Source organism: Cibotium barometz, chromosome 20 (assembly GCF_041138505.1).
Source record: "Cibotium barometz isolate CiBa-2024 chromosome 20, ASM4113850v1, whole genome shotgun sequence".
Classification (NCBI taxonomy): Eukaryota; Viridiplantae; Streptophyta; class Polypodiopsida; order Cyatheales; family Cibotiaceae; genus Cibotium; species Cibotium barometz.
This window is the reverse complement of record NC_141065.1, coordinates 21,911,901-21,928,927: the sequence shown is the minus strand read 5'-3', so window position 1 is coordinate 21,928,927 and position 17,027 is coordinate 21,911,901.

Sequence of the window (17,027 nt, the reverse complement as noted above, 5' to 3'; positions counted from 1 at the left end):
GGTTGTATAACCAGTCAAAAGAATCGGACGCTATCTAGTCTACAAGCCAACGTGGGTAGAATAGACAAAAACGTCTGTATATAGCTGCAAGCATGCCATCTTTAGAAACATGTTACTTTTCCACATTTTTAGTATGCATGGACTCTAAATATGTAAAAGTACTCTAAATATGACCTCTTATCACCTAAATTCAAATTTCTATTTTTGGAAATACTTATCTCTTAATAGAACTATTCTTGTCTTCTTATTTCTTTTAGGATTTTTGGAGCTAATATTTTTATTCTAACACTTTCCTAATGTTTCTAGCCTTATTCTAACTCTTCTCTAAGTACACTCTCTTTCCTTATTGAAATCTATATTAAAAGAGACACATACATGGCTTGGAAGAGGGACCTTACATTTTGTAAGTATTGGGAGAGAAGGAGGTGTGGCAACATGCTTGCAAAATTTCATCACCAACAATGGACGATGTTTAAGTGCTACTTGACCATTCAAATGATGTACAACAATAGGGTATGTTGAATTTTACTTAGGAGGGGTTCACATAAAAATATATAAGTGTAAGCAGTGTATTGAGATAAGTTTTCATGCCCAACTTAATGTGAACATGAGTACCATAATACCCTTATTTGGTAGATATTCATTTAAGCCCTTACACTAAACTAGCCTATAATTCATTAAGCCCTTACACTAAACTAGCCTATAATTGGCCTACCATAATACCCTTATTTGGTAGATATTCATTAAGCCCTTACACTAAACTAGCCTATAATTGGCCTATAGTTAGTTGAGTGACTTTTCATTCTCCAATTAAGGAGCCATCTGAACCATAATCAACGAGGTTCATTTCAAGGTCACATACATGATCTCGATAATTTTTAAGCTTATCTTGCCCTAGTTTATGCCGTGTGCATAAATTTTTATCGTTTGTATAGACTTGGGCTAAAATTAGACTTGGGCTAAAATTTATCGTTTGTATAGACTCTCTCTCTCTCTCTCTCTCTCTCTCTCGCGCGCGCACACACACACACACACACTCTCTCTCTCTCTCTCTCTCTCTCTCTCTCACGCACTCTCTCTCTCTCTCTCTCTCACGCACACACTCTCTCTCTCTCTCTCTCTCTCTCTCTCTCTCTCTCTCTCTCTCTCTCTCTCTCTCTCTCTCTCTCTCTCTCTCTCGGGCAATGACCAGTCCAATGACTTCGTAAATGTTATCTTTTGAATGGACCAGTCAATGACGCTCGGAAGATGATTTTTCTATGGGCGCTCACGTGGGCATTTTTTCTTTATAATTTGGAAAGACACCTTCAGTAATTTTTGAAATTGAAGCCTTTCTTTTGAAGGGTTGGAAATTCAAGGCACATCTAGATCTGATTAATATAATATATTGCAAACGAAGTTGCATTATTTTTTCAGCCATATGGATCAACCTATATATGGATATATATACACACACATACACTTTTTTTTTATAGTAAATCTCTGATTACTAATGGGAAACCCCATTGCAAGGTGAAAACCCATAAACAAAACATCATGATACAACTGAGGCCCCTTTGTAGGGGCCACGGCCGGATGTGACTACCTAGAAGCAATCAAAGAAGGCTACACACACACACACACACGCACACACACACACGCACGCACATGCATGCACGCACATATAATACAGCTTCGATTATTTTTTTAAGCTACGTGGCCCTATATATAAATTTACAAACAGATACATTTTCATTTCAATACAAAGCTCTAAGCAAATTTTATTATTGGCTCATCACACCTTGATTTAGGGACTCAAGAGATTTCACTTTTATCTTTTAATGTATTGCTTGCAAATGAAAACCCACAGTCATGACAAGTAAGGCTCAAAATGGTGATTAGTTGCCAGTTGGTTACTTGCATATAAATAACCCATCAACTTGCCAGTTGGTTACTTGCATATAAATAACCCATCAACTTTCATCAATCACATGCACGTCACAAAAGCAAAAGTAAGTCACTTGAATTAAGCTTTTATTGTGTGTACTTAATATTTGAGCAGAAAGTACGTCCCTTTAACTGATGGTGGGCCACATCTACTAGGTTAGTTTGTCACACCATGACATTGTCACATGTCAAGTAAGTTCCCACAACATGGACCAACCTATATTGAATTTTTCCGGTGAAATTTACAACGTTTGGCTATGAAAACACTTCATCTCCAAGACATGGTAACCTAGGGTAATCATCATATGGTGATTTTCAACAAATAAGGTCATTAAACCTTGCTTTTTGGGAATATAAAAACATTTTACTTTGTAGATCCATAAGAGGAAAACCTTGTTTTTGGGCATACAAATTTTTTTTTAATTTTTTTAGAACCATAGGGGGAAATCATGGATAAACAAATAAAGTACATCTATAAGTGTATTTACATACCGCTTATTAAGTATTGAGATTTAGTCCATGACTTTCTTTGAAAAGGAAGTAAAACATGTGAGTAAAGTCATTTGTTTTTAGTGTTTTTTACATGTTTTTCTACATTGAAATTATTAGGAGGATTCCATAAGTAGGCTACCAATTTCATACAAGATCATTCCAAAAAACATTACCATAAGGGGTACCATATGTCTTTTATAAATCTACCCTTAAGAGCAAGGAAACAATTAGAAGCAAAATTTAGCCCAAAGGCTAATTTTCAAGGGTCTTCCACCAAAAGTCTTGGGCTATTTTAGACCTAAAAATTGGTTAGCCCAAAGTAGCAGTTTTTGGGTAGAGTTTAGAGGAGAAATTACCAAATTTACACTAAAAGTGAGCATATATCCAGAAAATTTTCAAAGATTCGCTAAAGTTCCTTAAGACTCTATCTTCTATCAAAGAAATATTCGCCAACCTATCTCTACTTTGACCATAAGATATGCTCCTTATTTTTTTTATATCATGATTAAGAGGGGCTTCAAAGAGTATGTCATGGTCCTCAAATGCCTAAACAAAGCACCCCTATTTGGATGCTACCTAATGCTCCCCCAAACTATATAGACAATCCTAGGCATCCAAGGATCAAACCCTTGGAAACCCTTGATTTACCTACCTTCCATTCATTGAATGCATTTTTTTGGCGAGCAATTTCCAATGAGCGAATCTTCGTTTTGTTGGCAAACGCTTTTTTCCTCTCTCTCTCTCTCTCTCTCTCTCTCTCTCTCTCTGCTCTCTCTCTCTACTCTCTTCGTAGTATGTATCTCTCTCCCTCAATCGCATTCACTCCTCTCCATACGCAATCCCTACACTCCCTCTCTCTCTATTGTCCCACTCTATCTCTCTCTCACTCCCTAATTTACACTCTCCCTCTCCCCTCTCTCCAACATCTCTCTATATAGCACCTCTCTCTCCCCCTCACTTATTCTTCCACACCCTTAGAACAAAATGTTAGTACAACATCCTTGCAACAAAAACATGGTCAAATGGACAAATAAATTAGTGAAGAAAGTGCAGCATTCTATTCCATCCATTAATCACACATAATGTTTAAAGTGTTGCAATCCCTTCCATCCATATTAATAAAAAGTCATGTCATTACATACAAAAAAGGTCTTCATGCCCTATGTGGACAAGGACATTAGCCATTGAAGTTGTGGAATCCCTTTGCATCCATATTATTCATAATACAAGTTCAGAAAACCAAAAAAAAGTCAACCGAATACAAATGTTTGTACTTGCTTACACTCTAGGCCTCCAACTCCGGGTATGTCCTATGTCTATTTAGAGCCTCAACGACATCCATTTCAGTCAACATTGGTTGATGAATAAACATATTCTCATTTTGGCTGAGGCCAAGAACCCTCAAGTACACAAAGTATAGGTGCTTGCATGCAAGATATGGCTTCCTCTTTTTAATCCTTCCCATGAAATCTGGACAAGTGCATGCTAGATGGCCTTTGACATGTATATCATAAACACCAACTTTAGACCTAAAAACTGGTTAGCCCAAAGTAGTAGTTTTTGGGTAAAGTTTAGAGGAAAAATTACCAAATTTACACTAAAAGTGAGCATATATCCAAAAAATTTTCAAAGATTCGCTAAAGTTCCTTAAGACTCTATCTTCTATCAAAGAAATATTCGCCAACCTATCTCTACTTTGACCATAAGATATGCTCCTTATTTTTTTTATATATCATGATTAAGAGGGGCTTCAAAGAGTATTTCATGGTCCTCAACAAAGCACCCCTATTTGGATGCTACCTAATGCTCCCCCAAACTATATAGACAATCCTAGGCATCCAAGGATCAAACCCTTGGAAACCCTTGATTTACCTACCTTCCATTCATTGAAAGCATTTTTTTGGCGAGCAATTTCCAATGAGCGAATCTTCCTTTTTGGCGAACGCTTTTTTCCTCTCTCTCTCTCTACACTCTCTCTCTTCGTAGTATGTATCTCTCTCTCTTCGTAGTATGTATCTCTCTCTCTACTCTCTTCGTAGTATGTATCTCTCTCCCTTAATCACATTCTCTCCTCTCCATATGCAATCCCTACACTCCCTCTGTCTCTATTGTCCCACTCTATTTGTCTCTCACTCCCTAATTTACACTCTCCTTCTCTCTTCGTAGTATGTATCTCTCTCTCTACTCTTTTCGTAGTATGTATCTCTCTCCCTTAATCACATTCTCTCCTCTCCATACGCAATCCCTACACTCCCTCTCTCTCTATTGTCCCACTCTATCTGTCTCTCACTCCCTAATTTACACTCTCCCTCTCCCCTCTCTCCAACATCTCTCTATACAGCACTTCTCTCTCCCCCTCACTTATTCTTCCACACCCTTAGAACAAAATGTTAGTAGTACATCCTTGCAACAAAAACATGGACAAATGGACAAAAAAATTAGTGAAGAAAGTGCAGCATTCTATTCCATCCATTAATCACACATAATGTTTAAACTGTTGCAATCCCTTCCATCCATATTAATAAAAAGTCATGTCATTACATACAAAAAAGGTCTTCATGCCCTATGTGGACAAGGACAAGTGAGCATATATCCAAAAAATTTTCAAAGATTCGCTAAAGTTCCTTAAGAGTCTATCTTCTATCAAAGAAATATTCGCCAACCTATCTCTACTTTGACCATAAGATATGCTCCTTATTTTTTTATATATCATGATTAAAAGGGGCTTCAAAGAGTATTTCATGGTCCTCAAATGCCTAAACAAAGCACTCCATTTGGATGCTACCTAATGCTCCCTAATGCTCCCCCAAACTATATCATGATTAAGAGGGGCTTCAAAGAGTATTTCATGGTCCTCAAATGCCTAAACAAAGCACTCCATTTGGATGCTACCTAATGCTCCCCCAAACTATATAGACAATCCTAGGCATCCAAGGATCAAACCCTTGGAAACCCTTGATTTACCTACCTTCCATTCATTGAACGCATTTTTTTGGCGAGCAATTTCCAATGAGCGAATCTTCCTATTTGGCGAACGCTTTTTTCCTCTCTCTCTCTCTCTCTCTCTCTCTCTCTCTACTCTCTCTCTTCGTAGTATGTATCTCTCTCCCTCAATCACATTCTCTCCTCTCCATACGCAATCCCTACACTCCCTCTCTCTCTATTGTCCCACTCTATCTCTCTCTCACTCCCTAATTTACACTCTCCCTCTCCCCTCTCTCCAACATCTCTCTATACAGCACCTCTCTCTCCCCCTCAATTATTCTTCCACACCCTTAGAACAAAATGTTAGTACAACATCCTTGCAACAAAAACATGGACAAATGGACAGATAAATTAGTGAAGAAAGTGCAGCATTCTATTCCATCCATTAATCACACATAATGTTTAAAGTGTTGCAATCCCTTCCATCCATATTAATAAAAAGTCATGTCATTACATACAAAAAAGGTCTTCATGCCCTATGTGGACAAGGACATTAGCCATTGAAGTTGTGGAATCCCTTTGCATCCATATTATTCATAATACAAGTTCAAAAAACCAAAAAAAGTCAACCTAATACAAATGTTTGTACTTGCTTACACTCTAGGCCTCCAACTCTGGGTATGTCCTATGTCTATTTAGAGCCTCAACGACATCCATTTCAGTCAACATTGTTGATGAATAAACATATTCTCATTTTGGCTGAGGCCAAGAACCCTCAAGTACACAAAGTATAGGTGCTTGCATGCAAGATATGGCTTCCTCTTTTTAGTCCTTCCCATGAAATCTGGACAAGTGCATGTTAGATGGCCTTTGACATGTATATCATTAACACCAACTTCTATGCCTTCCCGAAAAGTTTCTATAGTAAAAACCTCACGTTGTTTAGACTCAATCACCATTTCTTGTGTTACCCTTGCTTTCATTTCAAGATCTCTTTTAATTCGTGTTGCTGCTTGCTTTGAGATGTTAGCCCTATATCTCATATGTCGCCCCTCTCGAGATGTGACATTTGCTGATGTTTCCTCCTTTCGAATCTCCTGGCTCACTCCTTGTATTGTAGAGGAGGATATCTTTCCTTCCACTTTCTTCATTTACAAATTGAAACCTGCAAGAAGCAATGCATCGACCTCATCTTTTGAGAGTTTGGTACCCTCTGCCCAGGCCAAACTAAAGGGACTTTGTGTGGATGATGATCAATGTTCTTATCAATGGCCCATGTGTGCATTACATATGTGTTGCAAAACCACATCAGCTAACTAGTCTTCCCAACCACATGAGACCTTGTTGACAAAAACAAGGGAGCAGGTGCCCCCTTTGCACATCCCACAAAAGTTTGCCCACATTTTCCCATCCTTCCTAAATGCCTAGCAGATTCATTTAGAACCTGGTTGTATTAATTTTTTGTGTTGGACAAATCATATTACAACTTCATCTTTAAGTCTCAATTTATTCTTATTTATGACTATGGTTAGGGCTGTGTTTTAGGGCCTTTTACTCCTAACACACACACTCTCATGCACACACGCGTGCATGTGCACACGCATGCACACATGCACACGCGCGTGCACACATACACACGCACACACACACACACACACAAACACACACACATTGTAAACCTCCAAGTCACCACTAAAGTGATATTATTGTTTTCCTCCAGGTTTAACAATAGTTATCTATTGACCATTCAACAAACACAAAATAAGGGGATGGATTGGAGATAGAGGAAAGACTATAGTTAGGTTTACATAGTGCTCGCTCCTAAAACTTTTCTAATTAAGAATGAATGCGACTAACACAAGGCTAATACCCACTGTAGTTCATGTAAAGAGCCCTAATCCATGAATAAGATGTGGCTAAATAAGATTAACAAGAGCAAAGCCCTAAAACTTTTCTAATTAAGAATGAATGGGACTAACACAAGGCTAATACCCATTGTAGTTCATGTAAAGAGCCGTAATCCATGAATAAGATGTGGCTTAATAAGATTAACACGAGCAAAGCCCTAATAACACAAGACTAAGACAAGAGCCCAAAAGTTGAGCTAAACAAGTGTTCATTCCATTCTGTGATGCCTTTTATACAAATACCTAGGGGGCTAGGGATACCTCCTCCTTTTTGTAACCCTAAGCTATCATAAACCCACACTTGGACACCATACCATGGCTCCTTTTCATCCACACAAGGCCCAAAGAGAGCATTGGCTCTTCCAAGGATGAAACTAGATGGAGGATGGAAGATTCTAATTATGACTTAAATTAAGGACCTAATAAGAATCATGCATCATTTTACTTCCACCATCTACAATTCTGCTAGGCTACATGCACTATGACTTTTAAACAATGGTGGACACATAATTCCGATGTTTGTGCAGAGCTTTTTGAAGAAAAAATATTCCTTGGAACTCTAGCACCTGCAGTGGTAACATTTTGTAAAAAAAGTTTGTGTGAGTAAGTCCAGTCTACCGTCGCCTAGCTTAAAAATGGCACACATAAGAGTCCATGTGTTGTCACCAATTGGTTCTTTGATCAGTAGCATAGTCTTGCTTAAGAGTCGCTACTTGGTTTTATGACCACTAGCATAGTCTTGCCAATTTACATTTTCATTATTCAAATATTTTTGCATGCTAGATAAGTCACCAAACTAGACATTAGCATAAGAGTCTAAAAGTCGCTTTACGATTTCTTGGTCAAAGGCATAGTCTTGCAAAGAGTCATGCATGGCATTCTTGTACATATATGTATATGCATACAAAAAAAACATGACTTTAGAACACAAAAATATAATGTCCACTCACATACTATTCCAGGTAAGTTGTCTAGGCCAAGCAACTTTTACCTTTTCATCTTGCTTAACGTGAAGTTAAATTCATTCTTTAAAAGAACATAAGACTTTAGAACAAAAAATATTATGTCCACTCACGTACTATTCCAAGTAAGTTATCTAGGCCAAGCAACTTTTACTTTTTCATCTTGCTTAATGTGAACTTAAGTTCATTCTTTAAAAAAGTCTTATAAATTATTTCCACTAGCTTATTTGAAATCTTTTTTGGTGATTATTTTTGTTATAAGAAATTTTTTAAAATCAAAGCATGCACATGAATGCATCCTTAGATTAGAAGAATCACCCATCTACTCATTGGTACTCAATCATCAGAGGCGTCATGGCAATCCTATGCATGGTAAAAATCCCATACACTCAATCACATGTAGCAAGGCACTCTTATACACACCAAAAATCCAAACATACCATAAGTGTATCTTGCCATATCATTAGGCCCTAAAAAGATCCATTTATTTACATACACTTAAGGATCTATCTATTGATGATATATCAATCTTAACTAGTATGGATATGGTTGAGATGTTGGCATGATAGCTCTACACTTATGTCATTCACTACAACAGAATGAGAGTGTAGCAGTGAAAATAGGAGTGCTTTTATAACTAGAAGGGTAGGGAGATGTTGGGCTATTTTTGCTGCTAAAAAACCTGCTATTTTCACTGCAAACAGGTTCACTGCTATTTTTGTTGTTCAGCACAACAAAAGTATTGCGCAGTAAAAAAAAGTTGGGCCAAATTGGAGAGTCTGCACAAGACTCCCCAGTCTTCCTTAGCATTTTTTTAAAATTAAAATAGAGTCACAGTTTTATGGCGCAAACATAAACATGAAAAACACATAGATTGGGAAGAATGCAAGTGAGTTTATTATATTTCACGAAGTGTCGGGCCTTTGGCCATATATACAAAAAAGATATTAATGAAGAGGTGGTTAATCGGAATCCTCATCGGAATCCAAGTGCTCATTATCATCATCTTCATCCTCCTCTTCACTTCCTTTTACCTCTTCATGCTCATAATCTTCCTCTTCCTCTTCCTCTTCCTCTTCATCCTACATACACGCCATCAAGCGCAAGGTAAGTATAGGGAAATAAAATACAATTAAATATAGATAAGAGAAGGGTTGTTTCACTACTTACCTTGTCTGCTTAAGTCCCCAAAACGAACTCGTTCAAGTGTACGCCTTGCATACGCATCCACGCCTACAATTGTGAACGGGGAGCTCTGTAGCCATAGTCATAATCCTCCTTTGTTGGGTCATGCCCAACAACCTCCCTCTACAAAAAATAATTAAAAAATATATAATTAATTAAAAAAATAATATAGTATAAAACAAAATAAGAGAGGAGAAGAAATGACCAGTAAAATAGGTACTTATATGAAATGAGAAATGGAGGACTTTCCTCCCTCGCTTCCGTAGTTGGGAAAAGCACTCGCCAACTGCTTGTTGTTGAAAAGCATGTGGGTGCTTTCTCACGAAGCTGTTTGCGTGTTTCCACTCCTCGTGTGCGTGTAAACGCTGGGCTTTTCCAAATTATTGTTTGTCGCTCTCTTGATGTTTGCTTTCCTATTAGAGAGAAAAATCTTGATTCTTCTCTTCATCCACTCCTCTGAGAAGCAAAGGCCCCCGTATGTGGAATAGGGAACTTTGACTTAAGCACATCAATGACATATTTCTTTGAAAGCTTGTCTTGTGCTTTTCACTTTTTGAAGAAGTTCATGAACTCCAGGTTAGCAAGAACATACATGCGGTTGATGACTTTCTTCCCTCGTGCATCCATCACGAGGGCACCATTGACATCCACGTTGTATGGTAGGGTGCGTGGATCAAATGGTGGAATAGGTCTCTTGGGGGCTGGCTCATAAAATGAGCAGATAAAGAGCCCCCCTGTCGGGGAGACACATCGGGAGACCTAGTGCTACTATTGCCAAAGCAAAAGCAGCCTACTCCCCCTTGCTAGCATGTCTACTAGGCCCCCCAGACTCCTTGCTACATCATCATCGTGGTGAAGATAGACGTGAGGGAGAAGGGGTGGGTCTAATCGAGGTAGATGGTGTATGCTCATCAGAGCCATACCATGATGGGCCTGTCCCACTCGGACCCACACCACTCAGACCTACGCCTATCAAAGGCATGGTCTTCCCCCCCCGACTGGCCAAGTGGGGTAGATTTTCCCCTTGGCATATCGACTGGCCCGATGGTAATCCCGCCTTCATATAAGATTAAACAATAAGACTTATAGAATGCATAAAAGTTTAACTTTATGTAAGTGAAAAGGTTTGATGGAACCATACCTGTGTCTGAGCAAATTGAGACCAATCTTGTTACCCATATCGTTTGTTTATAAAAGATAGTAGATTTTCCACATCTGGTTCTTACCGTATGGGTCGATCAAAATTTCCTATACATACATGCATAAGAGTCAATTGCTTGAAGCATAAAACATAAAGGCTTTATGCATAGAGCCTTATATATAAGGCTCTATGCATAGAGCCTTATATATAAAGCTCTATGCATAGAGCCTACACATAGAGTCTTATATGTAGAGCCTTATGCTGCATAAAGCCTACACATAGAGCCTTATGCATGGAGCTATGCATATATGCATAAATCTCTATGCATATAGCCTTATGTGAATAGAGCTATGCATACATCCTTATGCATAAATCTCTACACATAGAGCCTTACGCATAAATTCTATGCATAGAGATTGCAAGAGCCTATGCATAGAGGTAAACCTAAGCTAAACCGAAACCTAGAACCCAAGGGTGCAATAAAGGAAAAACATGTTGTAAGAAATCAAAAGAAGAAGAGAGCTTACCGCTCTTATGTGAATCCAAAAGAGAGGATTAGTGCAAGAGCTGAAAAACAAAAGAGAGAACAACACAAGATTTCTCTAATAGAAGAATGCTTAAATCTTAAACAAAAAAGACAACATGTAATATTAGAACATTGTTGAGACCTTCTACAATACTGCTTAGACAAACAGGGTGGACAGTGGCCCTTTTGGACGATAGCTTCTGATGGCTTTTGACATGCTCCCCACTATTAAAGCCAAAGGCAAACATGGTGGACAGTGGCCCTTTTGGATGATAGCTTCTGATGGCTTTTGACACGCTCCCCACTATTAAAGCCAAAGGAAATTTCTCTTTTACAAGAGAAGGATAGTGAAAATATTAAGGGCTCCCCCTCCACTATAACCACCTACGCGCGGATAACCACTCTTAACTTGACTTAATCGGCATTCTAGATGGCCTACAATAATGCCCCATATCTCTATGCATAAGCCTAAACCATAAACCCGACACCCAAGGGTGCAATAAACATGAGGTTGCATGAATAAGAGAACTTACCTCAACAATGTCAAGCCAAAGGAGAGGAGAACTACACAAGAATGCTCTAATAGACGAATGCTTAAAGCTTAAACAAATGAGGCAACATGTGACATTAGAACATTGTTGAGACCTTCTACAATACTGCTTAGACAAGAAGGGTGGATAGTGCCCCTTCTGGGAATGATAGCTTCTGCGGAATTTCCACACACTCCCCACTATTAAAGCCAAAGGCAACTTCTATTTTAAAAGATAAGGATAGTGAAAAGATCAAGGGCTCCCCCTCCACTATAACCAGCTACTCGCGGATAACCACTCCTAACTTGACTTAACTAGCATTCTAGATTGTCTACAATCATCCCCTATATCTCTATACATAAGCCTAAACCCTAAACCCAGCACCCAAGGGTACAATAAATGTGGGTTTGCATAAATAAGAGAGCTTACCTCAACAATGTCAGTCGAAGGAGAGGACAACAATACAAGACCTACAAAACATAACATGAGAAAAAGTGATTAGTTACACATTTAAACTCCATGCATGCATAGCACTACACATTAAGCTTATGTATAAGAGCTAAAGACATAAGCCTTCTGAATAAGCCTATTTCATAAGGGCTTATGCGTAAAGCCTATGCATAAGTCCTATGCATAAGCCTATTGCATAAGGGCTTATGCATGCATAAGGGCTTATGCGTAAAGCCTATGCATAAGTCCTATGCATAAGCCTATTGTATAAGGGCTTATGTATAAAGCCTATGCATGCATAAGCCTATGAACAAGGCTTATGCATAAGTTGCATAAGGGCTTATGCATAAAGCCTATTGCATAAGGGCTTAGGCATAAGGCTTATGCATAACCCTATTACATAAAGGCTTATGCATAAAGCCTATGCATAAGCCTACTACATAAGGGCTTATGCATAACCATAAGCCCTAAACACTAAAGCCTTAAGCATAAGGCTTATGCAGAATCCTTAAGCATAGGGCTTATGCAGAATCCTTAAGCATAATGCCCTTATGCACATAAGCCTTAAGCCTTAAGCATAGCCATAAGCATAACCATAAGCATAAGGCTTATGCATAAGCATAGGGCTTCTTCACTCTTTTTTTAAGAATTGCTTGTTAGTAATCCAAAGTGACTATCACATAGCCTGTAAACATTTAGTAGCATATCAACCATAATCTTACCAACCATGCCAATGACATAAGTGTAGAGCTATCATGCTAACATCTCAACCATATTCACACTAGTTGAGATTGATACATCATCAATAGATGGATCCTTTGGAGCCCAACAACATAGCAAGATGTAAATAAATGGATCTTTTTAGAGCCCAATGATATGGCAAGATGCACTTATGTATGTATGTATGAGAGTGCCTTGTGGCATGTGATTGAGTGTATGAGATTTTTACCATGCATAGGACTGCCAAGACGACTGTGATTGAGTGAGTACCAATGAGTAGATGGGCGTTTCTTCTAATCTGAATATGCATTCATGTGATGTTTTAAAAGTTAAAAAAATGCTCACCAAAAAAGATTTCAAATGAGCTAGTGGTAATAATTTATAGGCCTTTTTTAAATAATGAACTTAAGTTCACATTGTAAAAGTAAAAGTTGCTTGGCCTAGACAACTTACCTGGAATAGAACGTGTTTATGTTCTAAAGTCTTATGTTTTTTTAAAGAATGAATTTAAGTTTACGTTAAGCAAGATGAAATAGTAAAAGTTACTTGGCCTAGACAACTTACTTGGAATAATATGTGAATAGAAATTATATTTTTGTGTTCTAAAGTCTTATGTTTTTTTTTGTATGCATATACATATATGTACAAAAATGTAATGCATGACGCTTTGCAAGACTATGCCTTTGATCAAGAAATCATAAGCGACTTTTAGACTCTTATGCTAATGCCTAGTTTGGTGACTTATCTATCATGTAAAAATATTTAAATAATGAAAATGAAAATTGGTAGAACTATGCTAGTGGTCAAAAAACCAAGTAGCGACTCTTAAGCAAGACTATACTACTAATCAAAGAACCAGTTGGTGACAACACTTGGACTCTTATGTGTGCCATTTTTAAGCAAATCGATGGATAGACTGGACTTACTCACACATACGTTTTTACAGAATGTTATCACTGTAGGTGCTAGAGTTCCAAGGCGTATTTTGTTGCATGCAAATGAAGATCAATACAAGGATGCAACAAAAAAGATACTTAGGGCTCTTGTAAAGAGTTCCAAGTTGTAGATGAATGTGGGAGAGGGCTTGACAATAATCCCACATGGGAACTTTTGGGAGTTCTAGAATTTTTGTATAGAAGGTGGCCTATTTGAGAGAGGGGACACTCTTTGGTCATTTGGTTGAGAGGCTCATAGAGAGAGCTTGCTCCATAGCTCCTTCTCATGTGCTCTCCCAAAGCTCTCCATCTCCATTCATGCTTTAATCTTGTACTCTCTACTCTCTACATTTTCAATGATATGAGGTTTTGGTCTACACACTTGCTAATCTAGATTTCTTAATGATGTTTTGATTTGTGAGTTGTGCATGTGATGAAGCTTGTGCATGAAATGATGTGTAGTTGAGGCTTGTGTGATAGCCCTTTGCATGTTAGGTTCTTTGCATAAGTTGTATCTTTGTGCTTAAGTGTAGCCTAATCTTGATGCTTTGATAATGCTAGATTGATGTGTTGATTGTGTTAGATTGATTGCTTGAGTGTTGAGAAGGATTGAGTAGGACTAGAAGTCATTAGTATGTGGTTAACTCATCTTCTCCCATTCGGGATAGCCTCTATGCGCTAACCGGGTTGCTTTCACGGATTGACAAGTGTGTGGGTTGGAGTGTAGCCTCCGCTATGCTATGATGTCCCAAACAATGGCGCCGCTGCCGGGGAGAAGACTCAAATCCGGTTGAGAGTGTGTGGAAACCACCACTATTTCCTCTTTTGGTTGCAAAACCATTGAGTGATTAGGTTAAGTTTGGGTGTGTGATCCCGGTGTGAGTGGATAAGGTTAACCATTGAGCGGTTGAGGTTTCTCCCGCATTGTTTTTTTTTATGTTTCATTGCTTTTATGCTTTTTCAAGTACCGTTCATTATGCTTACCCTCATTGTTTTTTGTCATTTCATTCTTTCATGCTTTTCGTTAACATGTAATTAGTATAAATAAATAAAAAGAAAAGAGGTGCGTTGCTAAGCTCTCCCATAGCTTATGCAAGCCCCATAGACTCCCAAGCAAGAAGTCCGCTTAAGGATGAGAGGAGAGAGGGAAAGAGAAGGGAGATAGGAAGTGTTGGAGGCGACCTTTCTTTTGTTGTTTTGTTGTGTTGTTATCATGTGGGGAGGCATCTCCATAATCATAGCAAAGAAAAATAAATAGATATAGATATATATATATATATATATATTCACATATATATACATTGGAGAGGCTGTGGGCGGCCAATCGGAGCGGTGAGCAGCCGGCGGAAAGGAGAGCAGAGGCGGTTTTAACATAAAAGTATATATATATATATATATATATATATATATATATTCTTTTACACGTTGACGTCAGAGTGCATCGAAGCGCTGTAAGGCTGGTCGGCAGTTGAAGAAGCGTAGAAACGTTGGCGCAGGCGAAGGCAGCTTTAATATATATATATATATATATATATTATACACTTATGTGGAGGGCGTCGAAGCCGCTGGTCGCCTGGCTAAGCGAAGGGCACAGGCATAGCAAAGAAGGCGGTAATAATATATATATATATATATATATATATATATATATAATCACAAGGCTGTTGGGAGGCCGAGCTAAGGCGAAGGCGCCAGTTGCAGTGAAGGTGGCCGTGTGGCGTGGAGGAGCAGTTGAGGCGGCCGGCAGGAAGAAGGCGAAGGTCAGTAAAGATACGAAGCTGCTGGCAAGGTGGCGACTGCTGCAGTTGTGAAGGGCTGGTGCGAAGCTGCTGGCAAGGAGGCGAAGAAGCGCTGAAGCCACAACGTGGAAAGGCTGCTGAAAGAAGACGAGAGGCGTCGCGGGCGCAGCTTGCACCAGAAGGCGGCTGCTTGCACCAGAAGGCGGCTGCTTGCACCAGAAGGCGGCTGGAGGAAGTGAAAGGAGAGGCGGCCGCCGGGCGCAGCTTGCACCAGAAGGTGGCTGGAGGAAGCGAAAGGAGAGGCGGCCGGTATAATATATTAACGCAGAGCTGGAGGCGACGTTGGCATAGGCGGGCGCAGCCTGCAGCAGACGGCGAAAGAGTTGAAGGCGCAGCAAGAGGCGTGCAGTGGGAAGCGAGGCAGCTGGAGGCGACGAGGTAGGCAGAGTTGTTGAAGGGCCGTGAAGTGGACGCGAAGGCCAGCTGGAAGCGAAGGCGAGCGTGAAGGTGCATTGAAGAGTCGGCGCGCCAGCGAGAAATCCGGAGCGGTGAGCGGCAAGCGGCTGAGGATAAGGTTAGTAGTTTAATATTTTTTTTTCATTTTTTTTTCATTTTAGTTATTTTTCAGGTTTTTGTATTTTTAAATAAAAAAAATAATAATAAATATCAAAAAAACAAATTTTTTTTTAAAAAAAAAAGACAAAAAGAGAAAAAGAGATTTTTTTATTTTTTATTTTTTTAAAGGGAAAAGAAAAAAAGAAGAAAAAGAAAAAGAAGAAAAAAAAAACAATTTGTATTTTGAAACCATTGTTCATCATTTAAATTTTTGCATAATTAAGGTAGCTTACATTTTTTATTATTTTTTTAGAATTTTTGTAAATGATGCATAATTAGTAAATTCATATTTTTTATATTTGGCACGAAATTTATAAGTTTAAAAAAAAACACAAAAACAAAAACAGACAAAAACAAAAACAAAACAAAACAAAAGGAGAAAAAAAAACAAAAGAAGACAAAAGAAAATTTTTGATTTTTTAGGAGTCTATTATTTTTTGCATAATTTGTAATTCTTCATTCTTTAATTTTTTGCATAATTAGTTTAACTTGCATTTTTTAAATTTTTGTAACTTTGTGCATAATTAGTATTTTTTTAGTGTGATTCATAATTTTGTGTATATTATTTTAAAAAAAAAGTAAAAATCATAAAATCATCAAATCATTTAAAAAATCATAATTAAATAAAAATAAGAAAATAGGATAGATAGTTACGCCCACATACTCCTTTTAGTTGCATTTAGTGGTTAGGTAGGGTAAAAAATATATATATACATATATATATATATTTTTTATCAAAAAAACAAAACACAAAAAACCAAAACCAAAACAAACAAAAACAAAACAAAACAAAAACACATAAAACCAAAAAATTTTGACCTTATGCACTTGCGGTCGGGACGTCTTGTAGATTCTGCCATAGGGCCTAGAGCACCTTCTAGAGTACCTACGCAAGAAAGTGGGACCCAATCGGTAGGCAATTTGGCAGATATTGCTGAAACACTTTCTGAATCCCAATCCGATACCCTTTCCTC